The sequence below is a fragment of the Tachysurus vachellii genome, chromosome 7 (genome assembly GCF_030014155.1).
Source record: "Tachysurus vachellii isolate PV-2020 chromosome 7, HZAU_Pvac_v1, whole genome shotgun sequence".
Taxonomy (NCBI): Eukaryota; Metazoa; Chordata; class Actinopteri; order Siluriformes; family Bagridae; genus Tachysurus; species Tachysurus vachellii.
In genome coordinates this window covers 22,299,057-22,306,107 of record NC_083466.1, presented here as the reverse complement: position 1 = coordinate 22,306,107, position 7,051 = coordinate 22,299,057, and the positions used below count along the sequence as shown (strand labels likewise).

At 51.5% G+C, this 7,051-nt stretch overlaps 1 pseudogene; it reads right to left on the bottom strand.

The window, feature by feature from the left end:
• Window positions 1-1,179: 1,179 nt before the first annotated feature.
• Window positions 1,180-3,177, bottom strand: LOC132849242 (uncharacterized; annotated as a pseudogene).
• Between the last annotated feature and the right edge of the window lie 3,874 nt (window positions 3,178-7,051).

Below are 7,051 nucleotides of genomic sequence, written 5' to 3'. Positions count from 1 at the left end.
CGAGAAAGTACATAACAATAGGTTACTTTCGTAACCCCGGTTCTCGAAACATCGAGTGGAGAGATCCACCTATGGGAAGGGCATCCGTTCCTGACCTCTACAGAAGCATCCAATTGCAGCAAGTCTGGCTTGACAGACTGGAGCGTGTGCCAAACACAGGTAAGGTAAGGCCCCTTACCTGAGTGCATAATGCACCTGCGCGCGCTACCTTTCCTCAGTGAGCATATTTGCTTCTCGTGCAGCAAGCAGGGCAAACTTGGTGGATCTCTCCACTCGATGTTTCAGAGAACCGGGGTTACGAAAGTAACCTATTCTTCTCTTTCATCATCTCGTGTTCGAGATCCACCTATAGGAGATATAGACAACTCCCCGGTTGCCCAATACACTCACAGTGAGGCCCTGTAAGCCAAAGGACGGCCAAAAAGGTGGTGCTCGGCACATCACAAAGCAGTAGACATAACATACTGCGCGGGGTAAACAACCCAGCCAAAGAGAAACATGACATGTGGTAACATGCATGTTAGAACCTTAGTCCTGTCCATATATGCCCATAGGGCACGCACAGGGCACAAAGCATTTAACCTCTGATCCTCTGCAGAAGAAAAGGGAGGAGGGTGAAAAGCGGAGTGAAGGCTGGAAAGCACTTAGGCATGAAGGCCGGGTTAGGCCTAAGCAAAACCTTATCCCCACAGAGCGAGAATTTGGTGCACGAGGAATGAACCGAGAGCACATGCAAATCACTGACATGTTTGGCGGAAGCCAAAGCCAGGAGCAGCGCCGTCTTGAAGGACAGCAGCTTGAGGGAGATATCCCCCAGAGGCTCAAAAGGCTGTTGGGCACCTCAAGCACCATGGAGAGATCCCAAGCCGGGACCACACTTCTGGTGACCGGCAAGGAGCGGCGCACGCCCTTCATAAATCTACGGATAAGGGGGTGTCCATCCGTAGTGTCGCCAAAACCGGCGTGACACGCAGCGATAGCCGCCAAGTAGACCTTAATCGTCGAAAAGGTTCTGCCACGATCGATAAGGTCCTGCAAAAAACCCAGAATATCAGCGACGGAGCACAGATACGAAACGAGCTGGCGCTCCTCGCACCACTCCTCAAACACACGCCATTTGCAATCATAGAGCGAATGTGTGGAAGAGGCCCTGGCATTCTGAAGTGGCAATAACAATGTTTAAATTCGCCCTCTCACGGGCCAGGCCCAGAGAGCCACCCTGTCTGGGTGAGGATGAAAGATTTCCCCGTTCGCTGGGGCCAGGAGGTCCGTGCGCAACGGGAGGGGCCAAGGTTCCGCATATAGCAGAGGTATTATCTCCGCTAGCCAAGGTGCCTTGGGCCACCTGGGAGCTATGAGGATCAGAGACAAACCCTGTACAGCGACCCTGGCCAGAGTCGGAGATATCAGGCAGAGCGGAGGGAAAGCGTAGAGTAGCGTGCTGGGCCACGGATGAGCCAGAGCGTCCACGCCGAGGGGGGCGTCCTCGTCCCGAAGCGAGAAGAACATAGGACAGTGGGCGTTTTCATGCGAGACGAAGACATCGACGGCAGCCTGGCCAAACCTCTCCCAAAGCAGCCTCACTATCCGCCACTCTCCGTAGAGCGGGTTCCTGGTCTGCACCCCTGTTCAAAAAGCCCGGGCCGTGAGTCGCCCGTAATGACAGGAAATGCCGTGCGCTCCACACCAGCTTGTGAGCCAGACCGTGAAGCTTGGAGGAGCGCATGCCGCCTTGGCGGTTGATATGTGCTACAGCTGTCGTATTGTCGCAGCGCACCAGCACATGCTGTCCCCGCAGGCGAGGCAAGAAATGCTTTAGAGCCTTCAACACAGTGAGGAGCTCTAAGTAATTTATATGGGCTGAATGAAGTGAGTCCGGCCACACACCGTTCACTGATCTGCCCTCTTGAGTGGCTCCACACCCTGTCAAAGAGGCATCTGTCGTTACCACTTTCCGCAGCATGATCGCCCCGAGAGGGGTCCCATGCGTGTAAAACTCCGCAGCTCTCCAGTGGCGCAGCGCAGCCATGCACCATGACATAGCGGCAAAGATCGCGCAACGGGCTGAGACGAAGGGACAAAATCCACTTCATGAAAGCCCTCATTCTCAGAAGACCCAGAGGCAAGACATGGATAGCCGAAGCCATAAGACCCTGTAACCTGAGACATGTGCGATACTGTATCCGCATTTCTTCCCTGAACCGCGCGAGACAGTTCATGAATGAAGAAATACGATTCCGTGACAGGCGTACGCGCATCGTAACGGAATTCAGCTCCAAGCCCAAGAATATAACTTCCTGAGCGGGAGTGAAATTGCTCTTTGACACATTGACTCTGAAACCGAGCGCATCGATGTGTGAGAGCACACGGGAATTCGTAACATACGCTTTGGTGGGCGAAACGAAGGAATTTTATATGCGGAGGATAGATGCTTATGTGAAAAAAAACATCGCTTAGGTCGACCGAGCAAAACCAATCGTTCTGCTTTATCGATCGTATGAGAGAGCCGTGTGTCAACATTCTGGAGTTGTATTTCCGTAAATGTTTGTTCAACACTCTGAGATCCAGAATAGGACGGAGAGAGCCGTCCTTTTTTGGGACCAGGAAATAGCGAGAGTAAAACCCCTGATCGCTTAGATGCGGGGCTACAACTCGAATCGCTCCCTTCTGGAGAAGAGATGAGATTTCGTCTGTCAGAATGTGGGCGGAGCTCTGGTCCGTGTAGGACCAGACCACTCCGTTGAACCGCGGAGGTGATATGGCAAACTGAAATCTGTAACCCCTCGTGACTGTGTGAATCACCCAATCGGGGGCTGAGACAGACAGCCAGGCCGTCATGTGACTCCCCGGGACGCCGGGAGCCGATCCGGCCGGATCGTTCATTAATGGCGCAACGGCGCCCTCAAGTGGCAAAACCAGAGAAATTTTCATTTTGTTGTGGAAAACTGGGGCCGTAGCCTTTATTGAAACTGTGAGAGGAGTGTGAAGGGGGACTCCGGACGACACGGGGAACAAAGAACAACCCTCGCCTGCGAGAGGGGCTGACCTCGCCGAAAGAGGACCTCCGTCTTTTGGACGGGCGAACTTGGAGGGTAGAACAGGTGTCCGGGGGGCTGGCCGCCCATGGACACGGACTGAAAACCCCCTGTGGCCGAACATCAGGTCGGCCGCTTTCATTTCTGGACCGAAGGGGCGGGGTTGGGAGGCTTCCTAGCCGTGGCTGCGATGAAGGACACCTTACCCCAGGGCCTAGCGGGGGGTGAGCCGCTCTGCTGAGCCTGTGGTTTCCCACGGGGTTTGTTGGTCCTGCCCGTATAGTGGGACTGGCGTCCCGCAGCAGGAGCGTTAGGCGGATGGCGTCCACCCAGATGGCGTCTGGTGCTGCGCCGGCTTCCTAGGAAGACACAGCTTGAAATCATCGTCCTCCTTCTTCTTATCGTCGCAGCGCTGCTGCATCAGCGCAATGCCAGGCCAAAAAGAGCTTGACCCGGCTCAACCGGCGCTCCTGCGATGCGACGCTTCTCACTATCGGGGAGCCCGGATAGATTAAACCACATCGCGCATTCCCTGACCACCGACAAAGCCATAGAGCGCCCGCTTGAATGGACAGCTTGACGGGCATTGCGGAGAACGAGGTCATTGACCGTGTCAACCTCCTTCCAGAGATCGGGCGATGGCGACCCACTCTCCAGTTGACCCAAATCAAGCAGGAGTTCAGCCTGATACGCGGACAACAGCGAGGAGACATTGAGAGCTCGGATAGAAAAAGCAGAGGCTTTATATGAAGCCTGATGACGCGGAGAAGCGATCCGTCTTGCCCGGGAGGACGGGCTTGGGTGGGGCGAGCAGCCCGCCCTGAGATGGGTCAAGGTGTCTGGTGATGGAAGGCTCGATCACGGGGGGGTGGCCCATGCCCAGACCCGCCATATCCTTCACCTCAAGCCCCGCGAGACCGTGTTTCAGGTCAAGTGGATCTCCCCAGCAATGTCTCATGTGTTTAGCACATGCAGGGAGGAGGGGCAGAAGCTGCTTTCTCGGGCCGGTAGGAGGCCCCAGAAGCTTGCCGTCATACACATCCCTCTCCTGATTCGAAGCATTCAGGAGAGCCGGCCATTCGATGTTGAGCCACGCGGCAGCGTGCTCACAAAGCTCCAGCAGTACCGATTGAGGCGGGGCGGAGGGAGCCTGAGGGACCGTGGAAGACGGGATGGCTTCCTCGTCATCCGAGCCATCGAGAAGGCCCGTCTCGACCTCGTCCCCGGAACCTGCCGGTCCGTCGGGGAAACAGTCGTCGGCCGGTAGCAAATCCTCAAACGGGGAAGGACACATGTCGGCCCAGTCAGAGGAAGTAGCAGCGTCGTCTTTTTCCCCCTCCGAGTCGGACAGCCCGAAATCGACACACTGTGCAGCGGCCGTTTTGAGCCTGCTGCGCAGGAGCTTTTTTGGGAGTGCCAGACAATGGCTACAGTTCTCCGGGAGGTCAAGAGCTTCCTGCGCATGCTTGAGCCCCGTGCAGACAATGCAGAAGGGATGGGAATCCCTCGTGGCAATGAGCGCGCCGCACACGGCCGGGCAGGCTCGCGATAGGCTGTCCACCGGAGTAACCGGTGCCGCTTTAGAAAGCGCCATGGAAAAAGAAAAAAAGGCAAAAAGGCAGGCGGGCAGCACAGAAAAAAGGGGGGGCGCGAGCGTGGGTGGCTCGCAAAGCTATCCTGGTTGAGGACGAGCACATCTGGCAGAGGCTGATCAGCCGATATGTCCTCCTAAAGACAACAAGTGCAGTCCAAAAAAACAGGGAGCTGTGAGGTAGGAGCAGAAGTCGCGAGAAGCGAATGTTAACTGAGGAAAGGTAGCGTGTGCAGGTGCATTATGCACTCGGGTAAGGGGCGTTACCTTACCTGCCTTTGGCACACGCTCCTGTCTGTCAAGCCAGACTTGGTGCAATTGGATGCTTCTGTAGAGGTCAGGAACGGATGCCCTTCCCATAGGTGGATCTCAACACGAGATGATGAAAGAGAACATTATTTCATCATTAACACAGAAAAAAGTAGCCTTAGCATGTAGCTACCTACTATCATGTGTGCGGATAATTGATCCTATTGCGGTAAAGTAAAAGTGTATTAAACATTAGTATACTTAAGGTACATTATCAAATGTGCTAACAGTATTCCTGCCCTCAGCCCCACCCACAGCCCCTGACGCAAACAGTTCTTAAGTCTAGACCAGCAACATATTGGTGCTACTTAAGAACCACTTTTCAAGCTTGCTTTGGCTGTCGAAAAAGAAAGAACTGGTTCTAAATTAGGCTCTGGCTCCGAACCAGCACTGCCTCGGTGGAAAAGGCGCACAAGAGGATCCAGATCTTAAAGGCAGGGGTGGAGAATCATTCCCTGTGCCTGAGAGAGGAGGTTCCTCTTGACAGGAATCTCCTGAGCAGAGCAGAGCTATCAGGGTAAGCTTCATTTGCACCATGCCAAAAAAAGGAAAGCCACAGGAGACAGTGGAATGATTCCTTAGAGGTGAACAAAGCCACTTCGTCCTGGCCAAAATTTTCCATATTTATTATACCTCCTACAGGTGGAGATGCTATTTCCCAAGCTTTGGCCTATGCCTAAGCAGAAACCTGCACCCTGATCATGCACTCTGGAGTATAAATCACTCTCAGCAAGAGAAAACTGTTCTTTACCTAGGGAAATATCTGGGGTCTCATTTATAAAGCGTGCGTACGCACAAAATGGGGCTGGAAAAGTGCGTACAGCAGTTTTCGCGCAAAGGTTGTGATCTATAAAAAAACTTGATGGGAAAATGTGCGCACCTTTAAGCAAACTTTGAGACGTGCGTACGCACATTCTGGAGACAAAGGGAATTGGCGACACAGAAGGTGAACTGAACTGGTCGTGAACTCAAGTTAGATTGTAGAAAATGCATGAGAGAAGAACGATTATAAGAATTAATGACATTTAATTTTCACTCCATTTCATACGTTATATCCACATTATCATGAAGATTAAATCCAACAGTGTTATTTGTGCCGATTGTTTTAGGCTATATACATCTAATAAAATCCAAACGTAATTCAAAATGTATTCAAAATAAAATAATAATAATAATAATCAGCGCTACTCCGTCCAGAGTGTATCCTGCCTTGATGCCCAATGACGCCTGAGGATAGGTACAGGCTCCCCGTGACCTGAGTAGTTCGGACAAACGATAGAAGATGAATGAATGAATGAATAATCAGCGCTGCCTTACAGTCACATTGTCCACAACGGGAGCGCAGGAGGAGATGGCACAACTACAGTACATGTGATACAGAATAGCATGAAATACCCTTTTATTAGAGAACTGCAGAGCACATTGTAAAAACGAAATATTTTCCTTAATGTACATATATCGTAAAATGTCAAAGTCTGCAAATACAGTCATGAAGCACAATCGCTACTCGTCATCGGTCCTAACTATTACGGTGTCCATTACAAAACCGTCATGAAGAAGCATGTGTTCACTATAACATTTTCGTCTGAAATTTTCGCCCACAAATTTTTTCTGTGATTTTATCAAGGTGTTAACGGTCAGTCTAATTGCTAGAAACATATAAATCCTCTGGTGACACGGGTATGTAATGCTTCATGATGGCACTGCTGGCACTGTTGGAGGATTACGCCAATGGCAGAATAAGGAGAGAACGAGTTTTCAGGGACCATGATGATGACTGGCTAATAAGCCTATTTAGATTCCCTAGAGCTGTGCTCTTAGATCTATGTGTTGAATTGGGTCCAGTATTAGAGAGGGCAACACGCCGGAACTATGCCATCCCAATCCAAATACAAGTCCTCACCACTCTGGGGTTCTTGGCAACCGGCTGTTTCCTGCAGGAACTGGCAGACAGGTAAATTATTTATATAAAAAAAAACTATAAGTAATCCTCAACTTTGTCTCTAAGACCTTTTTGTACATGAAATAATTCTATTGGAATCTATCATCTCACCCTATAGGTCTGGTATATCACAGTCGTCCCTGAGTGCCATAATATCTGTCATTTTGAATGGTA